Source organism: Rutilus rutilus, assembly GCF_951802725.1.
Source record: "Rutilus rutilus genome assembly, chromosome: 3".
In the NCBI taxonomy this organism is placed as follows: domain Eukaryota; kingdom Metazoa; phylum Chordata; class Actinopteri; order Cypriniformes; family Leuciscidae; genus Rutilus; species Rutilus rutilus.
Genome location: NC_140211.1, coordinates 15,843,969 through 15,859,612, shown reverse-complemented (window position 1 = coordinate 15,859,612; position 15,644 = coordinate 15,843,969).

The following is a 15,644-nucleotide window of genomic DNA, read 5'->3' as shown; positions in this document are numbered from 1 at the left end:
TCAGAGGGACTCTGTAATGAGGGACACATATGAAAGATATTTTAGAGAATTTTAAGGACATTGATTGCCATGGTTTTCCTGAAAGTGCAAAGTACAGCAAGTTCTGTAAGTTCTGTTTATTAGTTATGGGTGATACTTGATTTCAAGTTCAGCTTTCTAGATTTCAAGGGCATTAACACAAATGTAAATAAAATACTTTGTCAAACACTCATCATTTTAAGGCATCATAAATGCAAAGGTGCTTTGCATGTACATGTATCCGTCGGCAATCCCATAATGTATAGTTTCATATATCTTGTTTTTGCTTTTATGTTGGCTTTATTGTGCTTGACAGACACAGTCCCCTTTCGATTTCATTATTTGGAAAATTAATAAGGGTGCATTTGTAAATGATGAGAAAATTTTAATCTTTGGCTTCACCATTCCTTTAGTCCTGCTGGTTTCAAAGAAATCTGGTAAGGCAAGGCAAATCTAAAAAAAAAAAAAAAAAAGAAAAAGAAAAATTGCAGATCAAAGTAACACAAGTGTAAATTGATGTTTCAGCACTGGACATTCCAGCAGATTGGATGCCTGCGTTGTATTTTTTTCTGTCTGATAGCAGACGAGAACTGCACAGCTAAGCAGAGACTGTTTTCTCAAGCATAACAAAAGCATCTTGTCAGAAACAGCAGCTGCGAAACGGAGACGCAAGCAATCTAGCAGACTGAATCTGTGTATCGAAGAAACTAATGCCACATGACAAACAGCCGAAAAACAAGTGCTTTCGCTTTGGTCCCTTGTTCAACATGATTCAGCTTTTATATTCCTGCTTTTGAATAAAATCTAACCTGTGAACAACTGCTTTCTATAAATATTTCAGGAGTTCCTGGATATAAAAAGTCAAAAGACCAATTTAAGATCATAGCACTAAATTGAGAGCATCAGTTACATGGTTTTAACTGGCCAACAGCTCAAAAACAAATATGAAAATAAGAAACAAAATATATGACAACCAGAGCTTAAGAATCTCCTCCAAATCTAACTAAATCTGAAATAATGAGGTCTCATAAAACCTGACAAGAACACATCCAGTTGATATTTCACCCCAAAATCAAAAGAAAGAAATGCATTTTAAATAATGGGTTTGATTCTCAGGAAATGTGTGAATATATATATATATATATATATACACACACACACACACACACACACACACACACACACACACACACACACACACACACACACACACACACACACACACACGTTTTGTGAGATTCAAGCTATTCTGACTCTGTAAAAGAGGGTTCAGTAGTTCGCAAGGTTATGCCACCCTTCTCTGTTCGTTGTTTCCCACTAAGCCAGACTTTATTCATATCAATATATCCATTTACAATCCCACTGAAGCGTATCTCTGGAACTGGCATATTACAGTATATAAATCCTTATCACTGCTGGACAGATTCATCACATGCTAAAGCACTGACCGTGTCAGACACAGCCCGGCTCTCAAATTCATTACATCGTTGCTGTTGCTGCTGCTGCTGGTTCTTGCTGGAAAGGTCTTGACCAAGTACAAAGTGACTGTACAAATCTGACATGCTGTTCAATTATGAGCAAAAAACGTTTCCAACTAAAGCAATTGTCCTTATTTCCAGAGCCCAATTATGATGGTTTATTTCTAAAAGGTTTGGAAAGGAACAAAATGGCAGATTTAAGGTGAAGCGGGTTGGAGATAGTGATAGGGATGGCGGGTGTAAGAAATATAATGAATCTGGTTCCAATTATATTAACGATTCTTTTAGCAAAGTTTTGTGCTTTTTTTTCTTTTTTTAAACATTTCAAAAGTGAAGCAAGCTATTGCATTTAGTTAAAGGATTACAAAGACTATCAATTTTATTATTGTTTTGAATAACATACACAGATTAATCATGAACAGTATTAAGAAAATAAATGTTTATTAAGAAAATAAATGGGATCAGCCTTGATTTAATAGTGACTTTAAGTGCACATAATATCAGTAAACTATCCGTTAATTTCAGTACATACACAAAGACTTGCAAATCAACAAATCAAAAATCACTCCAATTATTCAGTGGTTGAGTCATTATATAAGTGGATAACTTATGACTGATTTTTAAGTCTTTTTGACAGATTTGTTAAAAATAATCAACTGGTATCTGTGCCATTGCATTGGATGATTAATTTGTCCACTGATAGCACAGGCTTTTCTTGGTTGTGATATGAATAATGAATATATATAATAATTCAGCTTAGTCACCTAATTAACTTGGCCAAATACTCATTTAAACATAAAGTGGATATGGCAGCTAAATTAAAGAAGCCTCTTTAACACCGATAATGTTTCTGGCCTTTGACCTTACGGGTGTAATGAGATGCAGTAATATCTGCTCCTCAGGAGCTCGTACAGCCTTCTGTAGATCAGGGGTATTCAATTAAAGCTTCAAGAGTTCTGCCTCTAAATATCCTTTCCAGAAAGGTCCAAACAGTCAAGGTTTATACTGTTTTGTCAGTATGCATAAAAAAATGAAAGTTTTTACTTGCATTATGAGAGTCACTTTTGAATGTACTTGATGTACTGTCATGTTACATGTCAGAGTATAAAAAATTGGACATGTTTGTATTGTATTTGTATTATTTAACTGGAATGAAAAATAGATCCGGAATAGATCTGGGATTCGCTGCTGCTGTTATTGCTCCTGCTGTTGATTATTGCTCAGGATTCAGGAGTGGATGCATGCAGGTTCAGGAAAGTTGAGCAGCAAGTTCATTGACTGCTGATACCGCAGGAACCAATCTCTATAGAGAACGATGTGAGCGCAAGCAGATGGTAAGGACCTATCAGCCTGCACCATCTAGAGTTTCATGACAGAACTCTGTATTAATTTATGCATATCCTCAATGCAAAGTATGTAAGTCGCTGTCAAATGCATGACTCTAAATGTAAATCCTAAAGTTTCTCCTGCTGCTTTGTCAAATGTAATAACTACACAGTTTATAAAAATGCCCAAAACAAAATTTCATAAAAACAGATGTCCCAGACAGCAACATAGTGTCGGCCCAGATCCGGGCCACATCTGGTACATGTGGATGTGGCAAGGATCTGGGCCGACACTATGTTGCTGTCTGGGATAATATTACATTGGAGAAGAACAAAGAAATCACTAATTCTTAGATACAGTTCTCTATACAAAAAAAAAAAAATACAAAAAAAAAATTATGGTTCAAGTCAAGTCAAGTCAAGTCATTTTCATTTATATAGCGCTTTTAACAATGTAGATTGTCTCAAAGCAGCTTTACAGAGATAAATGTATAATTTAACGTAAGATTGTTTTGGCTTTATAGCGGTTCTTTAATAAAGTTATTTTCCAGCTAAAGTTAGTTTTGATTGATTCGCTTCCGTCGCAACGATCATTTGTTTTTAAATTAGGGCCGCCAAGACGACACCATTCTCTCTACACAGACTTTAAACGCGAACCTGTGAGAAACGCTGATGGCGTTCAGATGGGCATTAAGAACGGGTTCTATAGTTATGTGCATTTGAATATATGTGTGCAGGTTTGGAATTCCCTGCAAACCAAGCCTAAACAAATTACTGGTGTTTCCTTATAGTTTTGATTCAGAATTTTATTTTATCAATTCGGGGTAGATACGCAAATTGAGTTTTCCCGACGACGCGTTATCTGTAGAGTGGGAAAGGGATCCTCCACAGGGAGAGACTAGTTGGCACTTCAGCACTGCGTTGACATCGGGTCCAGGCGAAGGTCCTTCATCAGATCTGGAAACGGCCTGGATCCGGCAGGCTGCGGGAAAACCTTGGGATAAACAAAGACACTAAAATTAGCATAGATGCCATTCTTCTCATGATGTAACAAGTACATCAGGATTTATGGGAAGTGTTCCCGGTTCCAGCTGACCTAATCTATGCAGCCTAATATTGAATTATAGAAGTCTATAATGTATTATGTGAACGCTATGTCAAAGAGATGTGTCTTTAATCTAGATTTGAACTGACAGAGTGTGTCTGCTTCCCGGACAATGGTAGGAAGGCTGTTCCAAAGTTTTGGTGCTAAATAGGAAAAGGATCTACCGCCAGCAGTCGATTTAGATATTCTAGGTATTATCAACTGGCCGGAATTTTGAGATCGCAATAGACGTGAAGGAGTATAATGCGTTAAGAGCTCGCTCAAGTACTGCGGAGCTAAACCATTTAGTGCTTTGTAAGTAATCAGCAATATTTTAAAATTGATGCGATGTTTAATAGGGAGCCAGTGCAGTTCAGATGGATTGAACCTGTGTTCTGCATCTCGACCTTTGACCTCTTACCTTTGAGTCTCTAGGCAAAACAATTTAAGTGGTCTAATCTTATAGTGGTGCCATTATATTGGAATTAACACAATATTTATTTGTTTACACATTTGTATGCATGTTTCAAAAGCCTGCTAGATGGAACTTTAAGCTAAACCTCTGTAATAAACCCATAAATCAAATTCAGAAACTGCAGTCTGCACAGATGAGCAGTCCAGGGCTGTTTCATCTGGCTGACTAATATCTGGCTGACTAATATGAATGGAAGTAGTAGACACATTATACACGATGGGCCCTATCACACACCTGCCACAATGCAGGGCCAAGCGCGTTGAAAGTGTCTTTTGCTAGTTTCAGCCTGACGCAGTTATCATTTTCACGTCCTGTGCCGCGTTGTTTAAATAGCAAATGCACCTGCACCTATTTGTGCACCCATGGGCGTAGTGGTCTGAAAAGCAGATCCGTTTGCACTCTGGAGAAGCATTCAGTCTTTCCGCTTGCAAATTCCGTCATGTAAATAGCAATCCGCCATGGCGCGAGCGCAACTGGCTTTTAAAGGGAAGGGGAGATGAGACTCTGGTTGGTTTATTTCACGTTACGCCCAAAACACACCCATTACTCATTGAGAGAATAGGGACAACCCTTTTAGACCATGCGCACTGACCATTTTTCACGTCGTTAAACTAGCAAAAGTGGATTCGGACACGCCCTAAGTGACCATGCGCTTAGATCATTAAAATAGGGCCCTATGCATTTGTAACCGACCCGTAATGAGCAGGATTTGGACCAGCGTCTCTGAAATGGAAGGTGAGCGTGCTAACAAGGGCGCTAAATAGCCTACCACAGCCTCTAATGTCACAGCCAGGAGAGTAAGATTTGCCTGCACAGCTTTTTGCTAGCTGGCCTCCATTACACACTTATACACTATGTATACACTATGTAACAGTATAGAGAATGAAGTTTATAAGGTTATTTTGTCATTCAACATCAGAGTAGCCCCCCATGAAGTGTCCAACATTTTTATTTTCGGTTAATTAAGTAGTTAATCTGGGTATTTAAAGGGGCATTTCACCCATTTGAACATTGTTTTTTATTTAAAGTGGGTCATATATGTAGTCGAAATGTAAAAGAAATTTTGAATTTGGTGCCTTTGTGACCGAGAAAAGACAAAAAATAACTTCAGGACGCATTTGTATGAAAGACAACAACTCCCACAATGCACCACATTGCACAGCTCCGCAAGCCACTCCCACTAATCCAGAAAGCGCATATCTGCCTATAAGAGAAATCACTCTTCCCTCTACAAGGCTAGCTACCACCAGAGCTTGAAATTCATTTCACATTCACACAAAATGTCTAGTTAGTTGGCGAACTCATTAGTGCATTACTCCTCGTTTGTATTTCTTTCGAAAAGGTGAATATTTGCATGGTACCTGGATGTTCAGTCAGAACATATGCGGTGCGAAACTAGGAAACTAGTTCACAACACAAACGTCCGTGTCCTCGTCTGATTCAGAGATTTCGTCCAGGAGAAATTGTCATCGTTGAAAATCTTTGCCACAGACGGACTCTATCTCTGTGTTCGTAGTTGCATAGTGAGATCACCGGCGCCACCAGTCCGCCCTAACTCGAGCCAGTCCGGGCTCCTCGTCCGCGGCAGGCAGGTCTTCTGCCTCGGCTGCTCTTCGCTATAATGCGGCTTGTAAAGGTAGCAACAAACACCTGATTCAAGCATCAGACTTCCGAAATCCTCTTCCTCTAGTCTATATCATATTGAGTACTCTCCTCCGCTATTGTCATAACTTTACATCTGTCTCCACAGCGCCTGTTAGCTTAGCTTCAAACAAGATGGTGGATATTGCTTTCAGTTTCAGAGAGTAAAGTCCCACCCACTGATCTGTAATAGGTCTGTAGCGTGAGCGGGTCCCGCCCCCTGGGAAAGATGAGGAACTAGTGCTTGTAGTCTCAACAGAAATCCCCCCCTCTTACACTTCCTCCTACAATGACGCAAAATTAAGATTTTTGCGTCATTGTAGGAGGAAGTGTAAGAGGTAAATAACGGATTTCTCCCGTCTCAGGGGAAAATGAGAGAGTGTTGCACAACCATTCAATAGTATGACTGGGTTTCTAACAATGCAAGGCTTAATGCAAATGGGTGAAGTGTCCCTTTAAAGAGCACTTTTTCTATTTGGAATTTTCAGTGAACACACTACTCGTACGGTTTATACTACAACGCACCTATAGGTTCAATATAGCCTAAGATACCATAAAAAAAGGGACAGATTAAATCAAATGTACTCACTACACAAAATGTACTCATTGGTTGTCATGTTAAGTGTAATTGTCCAAAGTTCACTGATATAGGCCACAATGAAAAATAATCACTTGTGCCATGTGTAACGGTTGCTCTGTTGATGAAGGCACAAAGACGAAGATAAAAGGTTTCCAAGATAATGTAATAATATTCCACAAGGTAATACAGACAGCTAATGCAGACACAACCAAACACATACGAGAACGGACAATGATGTTGGGTGACGTCACTTCTTGTTGACTATCAACTATCCCCCTCCCTTCCGTGCTTCCTGAAACAGAAACCAAAACTTTTCCGATGTAAATTCGGGACTTCGCGCGTTCCTTCTCCTTTTCCCTCTTCTTTGCTATTTGTTCATCGGAACGTCATCTCTTTGGTCGTGTGTCGGAAATATATCAAAATCCAAGATAATATAATTCTAACGTTAGTCGTTGTCGTTGTCTAGGACATCTCTCCTCTAGCTAACTTCCCTCTTCATGCTTCTTTCTCCTCCTCTCCCCACACCCCCCTTCATTTGCACGCGCACTAACCCCCCATCCCTAAATCATTCTTGTCGGCTGGAGCAATGTTTGTTATGTTTCGTGGTGCAGGTTGGCCCAGTTTGTTTTTGTTGCCATTTGTGGAGCCTGGGCTGTCTACAGAGACCGCTTTTTTTTTACAGTGTTATCAGGGGACAAGCAGCTAGCAGATATTGAGGAGATGTTTGCTGTATGTGACAAAAGAAAATTCAGCCTAAAAAACGCGTGACATCGCTTAGAGCACCTTTAAGTAGTGCAGATAACGAGGTGCCAATCAAACACAGCTGAACCAAACTAACTCATAATGATGCGTGACCATGGAGACAAGATACATGTGATGAAACAAACTAAAAGTCCAAACTAACAGAACTGTGACACCATGCATCCTGTTTAAGCTAACAAATAATTACTGGTGAATGGTGATGTATTTGATGTCAAACGGATGCGCTCAGGAGGACTTTTGCAAATCGAAAAGCATTTCCATAGTGTTTTGTGTTGCAAAAGACAAGATGTTCCAGATTTCTGGATGATGTCATGCTGTTAGATGAATCAGCGTGGCTACTGAGGAATTGAGTGAAAAACAAACAACACAGGAAATGAGTACCTACAGCAAAAGAAGAGAAAATAATATAAACATCACTTACAAAAAGGGTTCATCTGTGATGGTTGCCTTTAACACCTCAGTCATCTGAAAATGCTTCAAATAAAGCAGCAAAAAGGCACAATGTTTGAATAAATGTTACTGAACAGAGCTTTTCCATTCAGAAAATAAGTGCATCCAAATTACGATGTTTAAACCCTTTGTTCCCGGGAGTCATGGGTGATGGGTTCTCTGTGTCCTTTTATGTTTGGAAATCATGCTAATATTAATCCAGGCCCCATTGACATATGTAGAACTTTATTTATTTTGAGCTTTGAACTTGGAGCTTTATTTATTTATTTTTTGTCCTGTACAGGATACATTGTATTATTGCAGTGCTATATATTTAGAATTAGCTTTTATTTTTATATTTTCAGTTTTGAGTTCAATTGTAGTTGTAGCTGAATTTTTAATGAAGTTCAAAACGTAGGTTCGGGAGGAGCCTAAACATTCAGTCCTGTCAATCATCATTACGAGCATACTATATGAACAGCAGACACCACATCATCTCATTGACAAGTTCTTCCGGCAGCCTTCTCATCCCCTTCTCCTCCAGTAAATTATCTCTATCCTCTTATGCGCAATTCCATCATGGGGGGATGGTTTAACTCGGAGCTCAAGCCGAGCCTCGGGTTCGAGCCTCCTCCAAGGACAGCAAGCCGAGTTAGTTTACTATTAACCTTTAAAGAATGAAAATTACTCACCCTCATGTTGTTCCAACCCTGTAAGACTTTCGTTCATCTTCGGAACGCAAATTAAGATATTTTTGATGAAATCTGAGAGCTGACTCACTAGGTAATTGATATCTGTCAGCCCAGAAAAGTGAGTAAAGACATCGTTAAAATAGTGACTACAGTGGCTCAACCTTAAGTTTATCAAGTGACGAGTATGCTTTTTGTGCGCAAAAACAAACAAAAGTAATGACTTTATTCAACCATCTCTTCTCTTCCATGTCATTCTCCTAAGCTGTTGACGTAGTGTAACAGTGCAGCGCTTTAGGTTGTACGTCAGAACGTAGGCTCACTATTGGCTGTTACACTACGTGAACTCACTCAAGAGGCCCACACAGAAGAAAATGAATAGTTGAATAAAGTTGTTATTTTTGGGGGGTTTTGCGCACAAAAAGCATACTCGTCACTTGATAAACTTAAGGTTGAGCCACTGTAGTCACTTGGACTATTTTAACGATGTCTTTACTAACTTTTCTGGGCTGACAGATATCAATTACCTAGCAGCCTATGAAGGAGTGAGACAGCTCTCAGATTTCATCAAAATATCTTAATTTGTCTTCCAAAGATGAACAAAGGCTTACGGGGTTGGAACAACATGAGGGTGAGTAATTACTGACAGAACTTTCATTTTTGGGTGAACTAACCCTTTAAGGCTAAATGGGCAGGTGAACTAGTGAACTACTTATTTGAACTCAGTTAGTTGCCAAGGCAGCATTTCTCATTTTCAGGGAATTTTTGAAAAGATGATGATGAAGTTTTTCATCTAATACAGTATTTATCTTTTATTTTTGTAATGTTGTGATGAAGATGATGATGAGATGTAGCGGATCTTTTGCAGCATAAAAATGTATTAAATAAAAAATAATAATGATTTGTCCGTGAACACAAACAACACTAGACAAAGAACAGAAGGAACTGAGGGCAATACACAAGATAATGAACCGAATATGAAACAGGTGTGAGATAATCAATGAACCAATGAATAACCATAGTAACGAATAAAAACATCCTCAGCAACCATAACAACAAAAGAATCACAGGAAATAATGAAGACAAACTAAAAGTCCTTGAAAATGAAACGGAAACAACAACAAAAAGTGACAATTTTATTTCAGTTACTGAAAATAAATTTTAATAGTTCAATATTTAGTTTTAGTTAATGATAATATCATGGATTGATTTTATATTATAATATTTAATATAATATTATAGTATTATTATTATTATTTTTTTTTACCAGTGACCATTTCCTTTTCGGAGGCTCTTAAACGTTTTTTTAGATTTTAGTTTTTGATTTTTCCTGGCCTGCTGTCTTTGACATCACAGCTCATGATACTTTTTGGATTTGGTTTTGGAATTTGATGCCCCATCAGCCAATCAGCTTTGTTCTGATGTCATTTTCCTGTGATTAGTCACATGGCATTTATGACTCAGGTCATTGGTTCACACTTGGCTAAAAATCCTTGTCCAAACTGAGGGCATATGAGCATAGATGGCAGCATGCAGGTCCGACCGCACACTGACAGTTTGATGCACATTTCACACAAAAACGTCAAGCGCTGGCTGAAATCACCGGTTCCAATCTGATTGCCAGCTGGGAACAAAGTTGTGCTAAGATGGTAACAGGATGATACAGTGAGCACTGAGGACGAACAAAGCTGCCAAATTTTGCAAGGTTAGTGCCATCAAGTCTTTTGAAAGAGTTTTGTTTGAAGCACTTAGCAGTCAGTAAACTACATTTACATTTTTTTCATTTAGCAGCTGCTTTTATCCAAAGTGACTTTAGCAGTATTGTCATCAGCATTTTATCATAAGACTTACAATATTTGCACCACACAATGCTGACTTTAAGTTTAAGATAAAGCACACAAGCTGGAGCAGAAGTGAAGTGCAGAAAAGAAGAGAAAAACAATAAAAAGCAGTCCTTTGTTTTTTTCGGAGAAATAGTGCTTATTACTTTTGTGCAGGCATACATTTTGATTACAAAGTATTTAATATTTAAACTATTTTTTACAGTGTTTTTCATGGATATTGCTGCATGATTGTATAAAGTAAATTTCTGCACTGGTATATTATTGTGGTAGAATCTCGTAAGCAACACATACAATTAAAACAAAATGTGGTTGATCACTTAACAAACCATTTATTAACCATTAAAAGGGCATTAAATCAAGGCATCATCATGATACATGATTGCAATACAGCATATAGCACAGGGTTGTGCTGCTGACCCAAATACCATCATCCTTCTTATTGAGCGATGAGACACATACAATCAAATGAAGAGGTCATTAGAAAGAGTAAAGTCACTTGATGTAGTAATTAAAATAAGATAAAAAAGAACATGAAACAATGAAGGCAAGAAAAAGAGTAACGTAAATACATAATAGGTAGCTCAAGCTCAAATTTACTCAAGTTAATTTAGTGCCATAAGCAGTAAATAGGCTCCCTAGTGTTTCTCTATACCATTTATGTGGTTGAGTTATTGTAGTCGTCCCATAAGCAGGAAACTTCAGTCAGGCACCAAATCCTATACGTGCAAGCCAGTAAAGGCAAGGTCAAATATTAACAAGAATGCAGGCACTTTATTACGAAAAGCTACTTTTTTTTAATTGACCTGTATCATAGTCTGATCCTAGCTGATGTATGTGACGTGATTCTAATTCAATGGCATAGAAACTTTCTACTGATGAAAACATCTGTCATGATTGACAGGTTGATAGTTGAGGGTGAGTCAAATAATGAAGTGATGGAAATAATTTGGCATCCGTCATACTTGTGATTTTACTGAATTTTATGAATTTTTGGTTGCACCTGTTCTTTTGATGGTAGAAAAAGAAAGTTTGTATAGACAATAGTTTATATGCCATCTAAATAATTGCATTCACAGAGACAAAACATAATTCTTAAACATTGCCTCAGGTTACCTGTTTAAAGGTGACCCTAGAATCCTTTAAATTCCACTCAAAACCTTACAGCTTAGAGCCGTCACTGAAATCCAACGCCTTAAGGCAATATCCGGTTTTCTCAGTGGTTTAATATGAAAAAATCAGGATATGTGTGAAGGGGGTTCAGCTGTGGAGTGTAGTTTCTTGAGGTTCAGTGCTGAAAAGAAAACGGCAGCTTTGTCACTGTCAAGTCTGAGTCTAAATCTTTCCACAGGTTGAGGAGGGATATTGCACATATTATCTGTGTTGAGAGGTAAAGAGCTACAGTATAGAGCACTCGTTGCCTTAAGGGTAGGGGTGTGAGTAAGATGCATTCCTCTACAAGAAAAAATAAAATAAAATAATAATAAATTAATTCCCTATGTCCTCTTGTGTAGTGCGTGATTATTGGAATTCAAGACTCTAATCTTGAACATTATTTGTGAATGTGATGGATAGTGTGAAGTTTGGGACAGAGCCAATATTTGCACTAGTCACTATAGTCTAACTTAATGATCTTGTCAATTGTTGTTTCAGATGCATTGCACAATCCATTCACTGAATAACAACAACACTAAAAATGTGGATGTGGCCCACAGGAATTTGTTTTATTATTGGTTTGCTGCTTTGGTACATAAATTTGAAAAGTGTTTGGTTTGTATTTTCTCCATTTAAAATGTGCTCAAACGCTGAAGGGTCTTTATGAGCTGTGACAGTGAAGAGAATTGAAGGGTTTTAATCCAATATTAGAGCTTGTACATGCTCTATGCAGCGTGAATGCATTGCATCACCTCAGCGTTTAGTGTTTCATTTGATTTTGTGTTGATTGTGGTTATACCTCGTTATTCTTTCATGAGTTATAATCTAATGTGGCCCTGTGGGTGAAAGATGACAGAGATATTAAAATCAAGTAACAAGCCAATATATCTCTGTCTGGAAATGTGTTCACAACACACAGAAAAAACATATCAGGTTCCCCCAGTAATTGTGCCAAATAAGCCTCATATTAGCAGCTCACCCTTCAGCGAGCTTTCATGTACGGAGTCTTAATCCCCTATTTTAGTTTCCATCCGTACGTACGTACGTACATGCATGCGCACAGATTATTAATAATTTTTTTTGGACCATAAATGAAAACGGCATATATTCAAATGCTAATGTAAGGTCTAAAATTGGAGAGGGCAGCCTGGGGGATAAAATCACAATGAGCCGCATGTCGCCAATGGACATGAGTCAGACTTGTGAATGTGTCTGGCTTTGTTTTGTTGTTGTTGTGATCATGCAGGACTGTTCAATACATCCAGTTCCATATTTAATACAGAAATGAAAAAAATAAATAAAAAATCAGACTCTCTCGCGCCCTTAGCCACAAATTCCTCTCAGAAAACTGCAAGGGGATCGAGGTCAGAGAAGAAAAACCGCACACTTGGTATTGCACATGGAATTGCTCATGCTGTGGAAATGCACTCATGCACCTGAAAGCTGCAGCAATGTACAGTATACATTTGTATTGCTCATGGCCTTATCTGAGCTTTTCCAGTTCTGCTCAATATTTTATGTCATTTATTCCTGTGATGCAAACCTGAATTTTCAGCAGCCATTACTCCTGTCTTAAGTGTCACACGATCCTTCAGAAATCAAAATCCTACTGACCCAAAATTTTTGGACAGCAGAATACATGATGTTTTGAACTGTGACTGCTTCAATGTCCAAATGGTTTTTCGGTTAAAACTATTTTTGTGAAATAAATATTTTAACGAAATGTCACTTAGTTTGATATGTAATTGTCTATGTATGTAATGATATTCAAACATTTGTAAGTATTCAAGTGTTCAAATACTTTTTTGCCACCACTGTACATTTACTTGCAATTTATTGAGTCACATGCACATGCTCACATGGACAGGTTTTTATTCTGGTTATGACAGACAGACAGACAGACAGACAGACAGACAGACAGATCATCTCTTTCTAATATAATATCTTTCATAACCACAGCAGTGAAGCTCATTTCTGATGCATTAACTTCGCCCATGATACGCCTACACTGCCCATCCTGTCAGAATAATTTAGTTCAGTGCCTCATGACATAATGTAATGTACACCAGTCATGACACAAATCAATAAATTTGTTTTTAATTAAAGAAATTAAAGTTCAGTTGTCCGAGTGGAAGAAAAATAAGTTTATCATGCATTTGAAACAACATATGACAAATTAGTAAAAGAAAATGAATATCTATGTGATAATAGTCATAGAACAAAGTTCTTCCAGTCTTTGTGATGTGGTAAGAAATAGATTCAATTATATTATATTATATCTATTCCATTCAGTTTGATTCTATTCCATTATACTTTTCTTTTAAAAGATTGCTCTGAATTTTTTTTTTTTTTTAATCTCTTATTTTATTCTGGTCTTTTCTATTATATTAGATTGTTCTCTGAGCTATTCTATTCTATTCTGCTCCATTATAATTAACATGATAATGTTCTGTTTTCAACTATTATGTTCCATTTGATTGTATTGTGTTGTATTGGTTTAATCTATGAAGTTCTATTATGTTAGACTTGTTTTATTTATATTCTATTCAATATGTTATTAATAAGCAATAGTACTGTACTGCGATTCTCTCTCAGGCTTGTTAGAATTCTCAAATGCCCAAAACTCTTTGTGCTGCTTTAACTCTTCAAATATTGCCTAATATGATAATATGACGGCAGTGTGTGTCTCACGAGATGAGCTCTGATAAATAAAAGAAGTCAGTCCCATATTTCCGTGTATGCCTGCATCAAAAGTTGAACCCATTTACAAGAGACTGGAGCTTCCTCTTATGTTCCACAGCCCCTCTTACTATACTGTACTGTGATTCTCTCTCTGGCTTGTTCGAATTCTCAAATGCCAAGAATTCTTTGTTCTGCTTTAAATCTTTTAATATTGCCATCTCAGTTGTTCTGAATGTGTCCTATTGCGCCTTCTCTGTCAATCTCTCTCTCTCTCACACACACACACACACACACACACACACACACACACACACACACACACACACACACACACACACACACACACACACACACACACACACACCTCTTCAGTGACCTTTATTAACCGCAGCGTCTCTGAGAATGGATCCAGCCATTCGGTAAATAGGACACAGCCCTGCATGTGCGACAAGAGACGAATAAACAGCAGATATTTCAGCTCGGATGTTTGGCTTCATAAGTCACAGTATTCAAACCAGCTCTGTGTGAGCCTCTGCTTACTGAGTTAGTTAGTTTTCAGAAAGAAAGAAAGAAAAAAACACTGGAAGGGCAGTTTTTTCTTGTAAATGCTGCAGAATACATGTCTCAGGGAATATTTGACAGAAAAATAATGATGCAGTCTTTACCAGTCTGTGAGATTGCTAGCTCGGCTGGAGCATAGGGCATAGGATTTATGCAACGTGCATGCTTTCATCTTTGCAAATGGCATCTGGAAACCTTTTTATTTATTTATTTTTTATTTGAGATATAGTAATTATTAGAGCTGCAGGATTTCACTGATTAGCTAACGTCATTAAAAAGAATGTGCACAAATCTAAACACTTCATTACCTACTATCCTAAGGCATATCAAAAGTAGCTTTGTATAGCAAACAAAACAATAAAAACAGACAAAAAACTTTACAGTATTATAAAATGTATTCTATTATTATATGGTGTAGTTACAGCATATACCAGCAGTGGCTTTAAACTATAAATACATCAACTATACTGGAACTTATTTTCCCTATTTATGTAGGCCTATATTTGTTTTGTTTAATCACCTGAGGTGGAGGATAACAAACATTTGACACATTTATAATATCTACAAGTAGTTTGAATCTTCAGTTTCCTTTTAAAAACATTTCACCAGACAACATAACTTTGACTCAACTCAACCAATGGTGTGAGTTTGGGGATATATTAGGACTATTTGATGGTTTGACCAGTGTGGAAAGCATTTTTTTTTTATTGTTATTCAGTGACTTACTGACATACTTCAGCTTTGATCAAATATCCAGTTGCAGAAATGTTGAAAATATATATTTTTAGCAAATATTTCTATATCCTCCTGGGACCCAGAAAAAAAAAGTTTTTGGAATTTAGTTTTTTTCCATGTCATCACACTGTTTAGAGCACAATAAACAAATGGTAAAAAAACATTTTTGAAAAATAATATATTATTCAT